This window comes from Mauremys mutica, chromosome 10 (assembly GCF_020497125.1).
Source record: "Mauremys mutica isolate MM-2020 ecotype Southern chromosome 10, ASM2049712v1, whole genome shotgun sequence".
Classification (NCBI taxonomy): Eukaryota; Metazoa; Chordata; order Testudines; family Geoemydidae; genus Mauremys; species Mauremys mutica.
In genome coordinates, this window is record NC_059081.1 from 13,856,113 (window position 1) to 13,868,823 (window position 12,711).

Sequence of the window (12,711 nt, forward strand, 5' to 3'; positions counted from 1 at the left end):
CAAATCACAATGTTTGGATCTGGATCAAAAATTTCCATAAATTCAAGGATGTCAGGATTCGAAGTTTCAGTTTGGGCAGATGAAACCCTCCTTCCTGTGCTGACATACCAGTTCCCATAATGCTTTTAATATCTCTTCATACCTTTGCTTCTTTACCTTCATTAACCTCCACACTTTCTTATTGTAACATTTCCATTGTTTTAACTTCTATGCCTGAATATTTCTATGAATGGTGAGTTATACAGTAATAATTCATTCTATATCATGGTATATATGTTTTCATTACAAACTTTGATGTACAGCTCCATATACATGTAATTTACTTTATTCTTACTATATTTCTAGGTTTGTGCCACATATTATTAAAAATGATGGATAAAATTAATGTATTATGCAGGCAGCAAATTAAACCATCTTTGTAAAAGATGCTGTATTTTATCTTAAAATAACCACAAATCCCAATGCAAATTGCAAGCTTTCATGTTCAGACATGTAGTCAAATGATTCTGTCTAAAAATGCACTGTATCTTCTAGTCTTATAATTATACAGAAGCTCTATATAGCTTCAAAAAGCCATTTTGTTAATGGCAGCGAATAGCTTATATAGAACATTTCCCAACTCTATTTTTTCCTAAACTAAAAATGCTCACTAAAGTCTGAAAAAAGTGCCTCCCATTATTTTGTCAATTTCAGGAAGAGACACAAAGGTAAATGTTTTATTTTACTACATTTGAGGTGATATATTCATAAATTTTGCTAGGACAGTTCAAACATATTTTCAATGAATACTTGTGGATCTATTGATGAAAATATATTTACACATCTCATGGTGCAAGATATAACTTCCAGCTTGGAAACTCTATAGGCTTCTATATATTAAATGTATTCATACTAGTTCTAACGATGATGTTGGCACTATTAACTTTCACACTATATAAGAAAAGTTTAAGGTTTATTTAAAGTGTGTTTCTTTCTATTAGTTTGTTTAAACAGATTTCCCTTAGAACATTCATAGGCTCTCTCTCTCTCTCTCTCTCTTTCTATTCATCTTCGGATATATCTACACCATTCTAATTGAATATTACTTCATTTTTTCTGTTACTGTTTCAAACTCTCATCTGGGGTTTGATGTTTCAGATCAGTAGCGATAAAAGAGAAGTAAACATTCTATGAAGGGTCAGATTTTGAAAAACAGGTGCCTAATGCACAAACATTCAAACATAGGTGAAAAAAAGGTAATTGTGCCCAATGGATGAAATTCACCCTGGTGCAGAGGGCCAGCTCAAGGCCCTCCAAACTAATTAGGCTCTGCGTTTGGCTGCGCTTTGCCCCTTGTGCACGGTGGAGGGGATCTAGACACTCATTTGTATGAGGGTGAGGGGATTATGAGATCATTGTTTACGTGGCCCCAATGGCCATAATACACTACACAAGTGGGCTGTGGGTATAGCAGGACTGCAGTACACCACCCTGCACTGGCCTTTGCACTTCACCTGCATAAAGTCCAAGTACTCAAATGATTCCATCTAAACATTTTTTTCTGTCTTCTAGGTCTATTGCTCAGCCTAAATTCCAGCACAGTGAATTTAATCACATACGAAGCTGTGTAAAAAGCAGCTTGTTACCCACGCACAAATATCTGTCTGTGCCTATTTTTTCATGTACAACCTAGATGCCTGTTTTCAAAAATTTTACTATTACCTTGCAAAATAAATACCTATATGTTTATTTATCCTAGTTCTAGAAGTGGACATTAGCCAAAATATGATGGGATATATAAGTCCCACATCAGATTTAAAATTATTTCATCTTTGTTTTACCCATGTTATACCCTGAATGAATAACACAATATTACTTATATGCATTATGGACCAAAGGACTGCATGTGGTACAGTACATCTAAGATGAATGTATCTGAATAATTCGGTAAAAAGTTCAAGCTATTCCAAATATTAAGCTGCTAATTGAATAGCTATCTCAGTACCATCCAATATCTGACCACAGAAAGAAAAAAAATGCTCTTGTATCCTGATGTATAGCTTTCAATCTTCAGAGTTACAAAGAAAATTTAACATCACCAGCATAACAGTCTAAGCCATGTGAACAGGTTCTTACACAAAGTGCATTTGGATAAGGGCAAACATCTCACTGAGGATGTAAAAAGACACCCTCTCTGTATATCTTTGCATGTATGTAAAATGCATGTAGGATCTGTTTCCCTTTGCTCTGACCTGAAATTCCCCTTTGCTCTGAGGTGGAGCTGGTGAACCTGCAAAAACAGCAATAACAGTCCTCACAGTATCGAGATTTCAAATTCTATTCTCTCTAGGTTCTTACACCATCACTGGGGTATATAAGCACCTAAAATGGTTAATATGTTCTAATTATGATTATAGTGGTAGTTCTTCCTATACTTAGTATGATCCCAGAATGACATATGCTTAGGGGTTTAGATATAAAAAAAGGACAAACTGCATGATTTTGGATGTGAAATTCATTTTCAGTGCTTTAATTACTTAATCTGAGACTAAAGGGTGTATTGGATATGCTGTCCTAAGCCTGATTGTACATTGGGTCACATGGGAATTTAGCTTGATGTAAACCGGGCCCAATAATGAGAGTATGGATACAGGGAAAGAGCAGAAACAAGATATATTTTACTACAAGATTAACTGCAATCTTGAAATTGACTCTACATAACAAACCAATGAACACCATACATAATGTTATTGTGCAGTTAAAACAACATGGGCACAAAGATGAATGAGCAAATTCTCTTCTGATGTAACTATTGACTTTGGTGGAGTTATGCCAGGAGGAAATTTGGCCTGTAGTCTCACATGCAGTCTACTGGAGTTTCACCCTGCAGAATGTATTTATAAAGATCTAATAAACCTTATATATGAAATATTTTAATTATATTAATTTATTATTATACATATAGTGGATGGCTTTCAGATACCACATAAGGATTACAGTCTAAAGTTCTTGAAACTTCCTTTGAAATTGTTTAAAAAGATATATCAAGAAGAATGTAGTGCTGGTTTATGTTAAAACAAAAATGATATCAAATTGTCTAGAGTTAAAGTGGCTAATTCCAAATTCAGCTTTCAGTTTTCTTTAAAGCATTACAAATACAAAGTTAAGATTTCATGCTTTGCATAATCTCAGTTTTTTTCCATTGCTTTTTGTCATTTTAGACTGCTGAAAAGTGAAAAGAAAATGTACTGATTATTTGCAGTAAGTTAATTTTCTTAGAGCAAATTGTAGGACTTTTACAAAAATAGGCAAAGTTACAGTTTAAGTGTTGGTGGAGGTTTAATAATCTGAATTGCATAAAAAAACTTATTTGGATTTAGTTCAAAAGTATATTATATTTATAAACTTTTGGTTTTTGTTGGGAAAAAGTAATTAACAAACAAAGAAAAAGAAACTCTAAAAACAATTCAAGGCCAGTAGAAGAGTTAATAACCTTTAAAAGAGCAAATGCAGTTTTTTGCTCAATAAAGCTACCAATGTAAAGCCATAAAGTTAGCAATATGTGTACATTTCAAAATATATTTGAGTAAATCTCAACTCAGAAGTATTTCATCCTCATAACACAAAGGAAAAGAACTTTAATTTCAAATAATCAACAAACATTATATAAATCTAATAAAATGTTAAGAATATTTAGGTTTCTTCAGCAGATTGTGATATTAAATGAAAAAGTTAAATTACAATCAGTCATTGAAACAATAGCACTACAGGTGAAATACACACAACACTCTTTTTTGGCACGGGGAAAAGGAATTTAAAAGGTTTCCTTTTTTAACACAGTTTTCAATTTTGAATATTTTTCCCTTTATTGGAATACTAAACTACTTACATCATAGCCACTTAAAACTTTGATTAAAATACCACAAATATCAAGCAAAGGGCACTATTCAGAATGGAACATCTACACCGAGTTGTGAAAGCATAGTAATAATATAAGGAATAAGCTGTGTAAAAATTCCTGTGTCTACTTATGTTACAAAATTGTATATGGTAAATAGCCTGAACAAATGCTCATCAGAATTACATTTTTATTCTACCTTATTCTGCAAAACTAATTTGTGAATGACCTTAAAGATAGACGATTTGTTAATTTGCAGATGTCTCTCCACTTTTCTTTCTGCATCTGTCTATTTGAGGAGATATACATTTACAAACTGTATGTACATGCACAAAATATATCTATCTTAGGCATTTCTTGATCACTCATCATCATAGTATTTAAGAGCTAAATACATGTATTAAACACACATGCCCACACGCAAATGCCAAATATACATGCATATCTACTAGACATCCAATAAAATATATATTGTAAAAAAACAAACGTGATTTCAAAGATTTGAAGACAGCCATGATGACAGTATATATTACTGTTAAATTCATGAAGGCACATCTGCAAAACAGACTAGGGACATACCTGTAAATCTTTTCTAGGAAGTGGAAGGTAAATATTTTTTATTTGCCAGAAATATGTGAAAAAAGTATCTATGATTTTACAATCAGTTACTAGGATAATTTTAAAAAGAATACATTAGCTTTTTTTTCTTAACATCTCTAGAGTATGCAGTATTGACTTTAGTTTAACGGGCTAAGTCATTGGTAATTTAAAACTGTTCCTATTGGTGTGAATATTCACAACATAGAGTAACCTTGCAAACAAAAACAAATTTGTTAGCGGATCTTTTTAATGATGTTTTGATTCTCTTTTGGCAATTAAAATTAGATGCTCGGTATCTATGTGCTTGTTTAATATTTTCCTTGCTGTTGTAGTTCATATTTAGGAGGAATGCAGAGTTTAACCACATATGGATAAAGTTTTAGCCCTAAGGGTTTTATTATAGCAATATTCCCATTTCAATGCATTGTCCACCATAACAGGTCTTAACCATTCATAGCTAGACAGACAAGCAGAGAAGTACAAAAATGAAACAAGCTAAGTTTAGCAGAATTTTACATACCATAATCTCTTTACCATGGTCAAACAAGACTGGAATTCTCAAGATGATCTGTTATGGCACAAATCCATTCCAGAAGAGAGTTGATTTACAGCTTAACACTATTCTCCACTCTTCGCTGAGAGTAAGTTAAATGACCCAAGAATAACATTAATATGTACTATAACTAGATAGAATGGTGGTCTAAAGGGTGGTCTAAAGCATTAGTTTTCACCCCAGGAAACTCAAGCTCATATATTGCCCAGAAATACTAATAAGGGTCAAGTATCATTACTATTTTAAGAGGTCAACAATGTAATGAGTTATGGGGTATGATAGTGAAGCAGTGCTGCTATCCTTCTGCCTTCTATCAGTCTTGCTCATCTTTTTATACAATAATATTTTGAATGAATCTTGAATATATTCATATTCATATCTAACTTGGATTAAAAATATCTGTTGAACGTATCTTTGCTCATTTTGGTCAATCTGATTAAATTGATATAAGTCCCTTACCAAGTTTCCTTTCTTTTCATTAAAGTAACAGCATCAGAACAAAAGGCTGGGAGAACTTAAGTTGCAGTTTAAAAATCACGTTAACAGGGACCCTAATATATTTCCATGGAAACAAAATGATCTGGCAAAACAGTAAATAGAAGAGTAAGATGTTGAAATTATTTGAAGACAGATGCCTTTTTAAACCGTATTAAGAACACCTATCACAGATCCTGAATCCAGCCAGTTCCTCACCCAGAAGGTATTTTATCTTCACAACATCTGGCACTGTCAAGGAGCTACAGTTGTAGACCTTACCAGATGCAGACACTCCATACATAAAAGTACACTAACAAATCATACCACTAATAGCAGTACAACACAAGTGTTTCTTATACATCCATGAAGAAACTATTCCATGGCCATAAGAAAGCTTTTAAAAAAACCAAACCCTAACCCAACTTTCCTGTAATTCTTAATACATGAAAATAACGGAGAGCTTTATTTTCAGTTTTCTATAGATGACTGACAGGAAAGCTTTTTTTCTTCTGGGTGAAAAACTCCTTGTCCCATAAATCTGCGTGGTTGACGTATCTAGGTAAATTTGTATCTTTGCTCAAAGGGATCACTAGTTTTATTCTCTATGGATTTTTCACTCACTCTGTTGTGGAAAGTGAATTGAGGCAGAAAAAAAATTGATATTTGAAGGAAGGTTTATATTATTTTATCTCATTCACACACCTACATTGTCATTTTGCTTCCTTTATTAACTGTTTAAAACATAATACTATACCACATAAACCAGAGCTATTTTTGAATATGTAATTCAGTCCTGACAAAGTACTAGCGGTTTTGAGCCCTATTCTCCTCTTACTCTTGATTTACACCAGTGTAAATAACTGCTTTGGTGTCAATGTAAATCTAGTATAAGTAGGAGGAACACACACACACACAATATTATATTATAGGTGTTATCAAAGTTTCCTTTGTTTCCTCCCCGGTATAAGTGAATGATTTACCAAGTATCAAGAAGTCAGATCCTCAGCTGGTATAAATCCACGGATCAATGGAGCTACAATGATTTACACCAGATGAGCATGGGGTCCCTAAATGTTTCACTCAACCCATCACCTTGGTATTTTACTAATAGCAATTAATATTTTATTGACATCAGTGCACTAAGTAATATATAGGACTTGCAAGAGGGGCTCAGTTTGTAATTCTGATACTATGAAAAATATTTATTAAACATTTTTAGCCCAATCAAATAGATTTGACTTCATACATTTTTCAGGACAAAACAGCTGCCAGATTCCTTTTGTGATACTGTCACCATGATAAGCTACCAAGAACTGCAGTGAGTCAGTGTCCCACAGACTTCCTTTTAAATATTTATTGCTCTTCTGGGTTAAAGTTGGAATAATAAAATACTAACAGGATTGCATTTTCTATCCCTAAAACATTATTTCAAATGTAATTTTCTACAGACTGTGTGGTACTTCTTGGAACTTAAGCAATTTTAACCGCATGTGCTATGTTATGTTGACTATGATGGTGGTGGTGCATGCTTGGCAGAGGGATTAGATATGGGTCAACTGTTTAACCATCTGGATTTTCCATGAGCTAAACCTAATTTTTGACACCTCTCTTTAGGCTAACTGGAACACAAAGTGACTCCCATTCTATTTTTCCTCTTGTTCTCTGTAAGCTTGTCCCAGTGTCAATTGGAACTGCACTGCTTCCACCACCCTGTGGTAATTTTATGCCATGACATACATTCAGTTTAACGTGGCCTTCTTGCAACACACAGTAATATTTCATAAAGTTATTAGTCTTCTGTGATTAATATTGAGACCAAAGCATTAATTGTCATCACTCACTTTGATGCAAGTAAGATGTAGGTAAATCTTTCATATAAAAAGTATTTTTTGAATACCTAACTCAAATGAAATACATTAAAGTACTTCTTTTAAAAACTTAACGGCATTGTTTTTACAATTGAGTTATTACTGAGATAGGTCACCTTTTAGAAACTACCTGAGTAATACACTGAACATGTCGGTTTTCAATACATAATATATCCATAGGATGATGAAAAAAATCAAGTTATCTTGGCTTAAGAAAAAAAAAAGGTTAATACAATTTAAATTTTCTCACTGCATGCACATTTCACAAATACTCTGATTTTTATATGTAGCAGATGGTGTTCAAACAAATCAAGAAGCAGAAGCTGCAAACGAGAGAAAAAAAACAACGGAGAAACTCATATATTTCTTCAAACGATAAGATGAACTGCAGATGTTTGTTGAAGGGCAGCGCTGACGCAGACAACTTAAGAAGCATCAGCTTAAAAAAAGAGTCCACTTGTGTTTAGCACTGGAGAACCACAGTAGCTGTCACTACATGATTTATGAAGGTAGTTTTCTATATTTTATGTCAACGAAGGAATTGCAATTAAAAAACTCCCCAAAATATAATCACTCGCCTGTGATAATTGGGAACACTGGAAAATGATAACCGAATGTAACTCCTGCCATCCTTTTGCAAGCTCAGCTTTTCAGGATGAACAAAGATATTTAAGCAGCATAACTCAGTTCCATCAATCTTTCAAAGTTTTGACCAACATGCTTTCATGCTTCTGTATTTTACCCACATGGTTCTCAGTAGTGCTGCTAAAATACTGTTCTTATCTGACACCTGCAGTCAAATTAATCCCAAGTTAAGCTTGACAAAGTCACTAAAAGAAAAACAGTTGTCCGTTAAAGAACTTTGAGTCATATACAAAACAGCTGCTTGATAAGTGGTTAAAAAAATCATTACAAAGCATTTAGACATTAATTTCAAGAATATATGCTTGATAACACTAACAGAAACCTATCATTAACATAACATTTTATTTGGCAAAAGTTACACGCTTATCTGCCAGTACTTCTATTAAAATCCCCATATTTTTAGTACATGTTGTAACTTGGCCATAAATATTTACTCTAGACTGCAACTTGATATTCAAGATTGCAGCCCAAAAGCAAATATTTCTTACCAAATTTCAACTATATGGACTTTCCCATTTGTAAATTATTCAAGCAGCCTCTCCCCTCCTCCAGAATAGCTAACCTAATCTATAAACACACACAGACACAATTTCAGAGATGAAAAGATACAAATTACAGATTGGTAAATGGGTCTCAAGGAGTTTAGGATAGTGTAATTTACCCATAAAGGATTAATTTCTGCTCTGATGTACACCTTTACCACATCTATTGACATCAGTGGAGTTCCATAGGATGCAAGTCAAGGAAGAATATGTCTTTAAGGGGTTGGAAGAAGATGTTAATTACACCAACTTAGGTGCTCAGACTAGTTGGTCTAGCTTCTGCTTTTAGTTACACCACCATAAATGCAGGGTGTCTCTGTTGAAGTTAACACTCTGCCTCTATGCTGGTATAACTCGGAGCAGAATTTGGCTTCCTAAGATTTCTTTATGCATCACCTCTGCATTTGGCTCATGTACTGTATATAATTCTAGACAGAGAGATAGGAAGTGGATGACACATTACACAACAGGTGGTTTTGTTTTGTAATTCTTTGCTTTGGTTACATAATGAGGCACCAGGCTGAAGGCCAAGGGCATCCAGATCTTGAGCATTCTCTGAAGCTTTTGAAATTCAGATTTGCATTGCCTTCAAGAACTCCAGAGAGAAACCCTTAATTTAAGAAGAAAAAAATATTGCTATTCCCTGTAAAGCAGAGTTTTGGCAAACTCCATGTAGGTCCTTCAATTTATTCTATTTCTTTAGGTACATGGACCTCAGGGAGGACAATGTGGCAACAAATTCTGACTCTCATTTTGTAGCTGGTGTTCTATAGTTAACTGCACTGAGTTGCAGTCTTACACATCCAAAGCAGATTAGTACTCTCCCCCTACCCACTGTAAAATACACATATACAGTTGACAGGGGCTGACAGCAGCATATGTAGCTTTTCACTCCTGGGTTACTTATCAATAAAAGTGCATGGATCATATATAAATGGGGCATCTGATTTTAGGTTTTTTTAACTGATAATATATCCCCAATACAACATCATTTCCCTCCTCTCACAAGTGAAATTACTGTTTATCCAATAAATCCTGGAAAACCCCCAGAAATGGCTACTTGTATCTAAGGGCTTGTCTACATGGAGCTGTAATTCAGACTACGAGGGTACAATTTCTAAAGCTCACCAATGTGCAGTGCATTAATTGGTCTACGTAGACCCTGCTGGTATGCACTGGAGGTTCCCTAGTACGCTTTAATATAGTGCTGTTTGAAACACTTAAAGAGATTACTCGTGACTGTAATAAGAAACATACACATTATACATTATTCACCATAGTATATACTGAGACAAGTCCTGAAAATCCACAAATTTTAGACAGCTATATAAAACTCAAAAATTGCTAAAAATAAACACCAAAAAAGGAGAAACTCATGGACCCTCAAAAACAGAAACCCTACACATAGATGATGCAAGGACACAAGTATCAATTATTCAAAGGGACCTGCAAGGAGCATGCTTAATCAATGATACTCTTGTGTAGCCTATATATGATCCCTTTATCACTAATACTCACCCATTCAATTACCCAAACTATTACCATTTGCTGGCTCTTCAGTAGTCCATGAGAAATTAATTGGTGGTCTCAATCCACTTCCTAATGGATAGCTGTCCATATCAAAAAGCCACATTTGTCATTAACTGCAAACTTTGCTGGCAGTCTCAGAAGACACACCAAGGACTGAAGAGTATTGGAGGTTGAATTAGTTCCTGAACCCACGTGTGTTGAAAAGCAGCAAAGTGGCGTGGGGAAGTTTGTACTAGCACTGCTCATATTGTACCTGTTTTTTAATGAAGTTAAAGGTTCATTCCCTATTAATGGCATCATTTTCGTGCATTAAAAACTTTCTCTTTCTCTATCACATAAGAGCCTCAAGTGCAGATATTGGATCTAGATCCAGATTTCAGCTACTCACAATGTTTGGGTTTGGACTTTGGTGCATCCCATTGTAGAAATGGGCCAGCTGCAAACTTTGGATCCAGATTAGGTTTAGATTCTAAAACCCCGAGTGTTTGTGAATTTATCTATCTGTCCATCCATCTGCAATCCCAGCTATTTGCCACCAGAACGCTGAGTGGTCTTTATGGAATAGTTATGGCTATTCTAGAGCTGTGTGACATATTTGCAACCAAGTTTGAAAACCTCATGGAGGAGGTCTGGACAGCCCATGAAGCCAGGATCCACCAGCTTCCTGGATGCCTCCTGGCAGGACCGATCCTGTGGGAGCTGATAGTTTGGACATACTGGCTTGAGAATGGCTTTTAACACATGTTCTGTGCCACAAGACCATCTTTCATCTTCCCTTTTTAATTTTTTGTAATGTACATGACAGGTAGTTAAAAGCCACACTCTGTGGGGATATGTCATGACCAGTGAGCTCACTCTCAGAATTTGTAGAGCAGCTCTTACTGCCCCAAGGTCTAGGACCTTAGAAAGCAGACATCACTGCTTTGGAGTCTGTACGGATAGTGTCCATGGTACCATCTCCTCCCTCTTGAATGGTTTAGGCAGAAGAAATGACGTGAGGTGAACCTATTTGAGTGTGTTGCATATTGTTTCCCCTCCTGCATTTATTCTTCAGGATGGACAACAACGCTAAGGTTCAAATTTTGTCCTTCGCTGTGTGAGCAACACATCTCTCATGTATTTCTGTGGGAGATGTGTGTGTACCAATCTGAAGGCAGAATTTTACTCTAAATGCTGCAATTTCCTCTCCTGATATCACACTCTTGATGAGTTACTAGGTTAGCCCTTGCTTGTAATTCACATTTCATTGAAACTTTTTGGTAAGGAGAGTCACAAACCCAAATAAATCATTGTCTTGTCTCATATAGCTGCAATTGCACATGTGTAGCCCCTGAAAATGTTCACATAAACTTTGTTGTAACACCATTATTGGTAAAGGTTGCTGTACGCCTGCTCTTGAAGAATGCTCTATTGAAATCAACTAGCTCTCCTAGCATTAACGATCAGTCGATTGAAGAAAACTTTCTAGTTAACAATCTGTAACAATGTAATAAGTGACTTTCAATTAAATTTTTCTGTATGTGGAGAAAATGTGTAATGAATAAATCGGTAAAGACTACATAATGGAAGCCTATTAGCAGAGTGAATATACTCTTGTAACTCAAATTTCTATAACACTTTAGTATTATCTTCCAACAGAAGAGAATATACAATTACCAATTTTTATCTTATCTTGGACTTATTATTAAAGAGTAGTAAAGGAAACTTCATTTCAGAAGCTATAATGTGATTTTTGATTAATAGTGGGATTTTTATGTGACAAGAATATTTCTCCTAGGCAAAGAATGCACATGTATCTTTGCCTGAACTGACTTGTTTCTGACAGGCTTTTCATGGACAGAAAGTTGTGCTACTGTATAAATATATGCCTGTATCTATATGTATATCAAATTTAAGCTCATAGCTACTAAAAAATGCTCTGAACTAAAATACATACTGTATGAACAGATGTTAGTATTACTGCAGATCTTAATCAATTTAATTTTAAACTGAAGTCACCAAACAATAAATACCAAGCAACCCATCTTCTTAACTGTCATGGCTGCAAAGAGAAATGTTAAAAAAACAAAACAACTCCCCTCCCAAACAATATTAATCATGACTTGAAATGTTCTAAGAGGGTCTATTCTGTCACAGTTATATATGCACCAGTAACTTATTACTGTCATTTGGAGTTATGGGCATATAATGATGGCAGATGTGACTTCTAAGAGATTATCTAAAATACATTTTTAACCTTTAAGATATGTTCTACATGCATTTCTAATTGGCAGAAAAAATAATTATCCATTTAATTCTTGCTAAAATTCAACCAATACTATGTGTCACTATTTTAAAAAAAAAGTTTACAAAATTTAAATGTTTCTAGTTTAGCCTGATCCAACTCTCACTGAAATAAATTGAAAAAGTTGAACCAGGTCTTCAATGTGTTCAAGTTTGGGATGTTAGCATTTTCCCCATCAACAAATCCAGGGAGAAATTCAGCCTTGTGCAAAAGGACAGCAAAATGTCCAAATGAATACATAGGAGCATGTGGAAGCAGGAGTTTTAGTCCCCAAATAGGTTAATATTATTACATTTTAAGGCTAGATAATTAGCCATTTAACTATACACAAGTAT

The 12,711-nt window shown here is 34.6% G+C and overlaps 2 long non-coding RNA genes across 5 annotated transcripts in view; one reads left to right on the forward strand and one right to left on the reverse strand.

Annotated features, from left to right (window-relative positions):
- Nucleotides 1-7,780, forward strand: part of LOC123378289 — a 33,485-nt gene extending 25,705 nt beyond the window's left edge. Inside the window, exons 4-6 of one of the 2 annotated variants that reach the window (XR_006582545.1) lie at nucleotides 3,201-3,240; nucleotides 6,763-6,825; nucleotides 7,666-7,752. This is a non-coding gene — a long non-coding RNA (uncharacterized LOC123378289). Of the gene's footprint in view, nucleotides 1-3,200; nucleotides 3,241-6,762; nucleotides 6,826-7,665 lie in introns of both variants that reach the window. The other variant, XR_006582546.1, reaches the window with a different exon arrangement.
- The window catches only part of LOC123378288, a 156,493-nt gene that overhangs the window by 9,719 nt on the left and 134,063 nt on the right, over nucleotides 1-12,711 (reverse strand). The gene's annotated exons all lie outside the window — the stretch shown is intronic.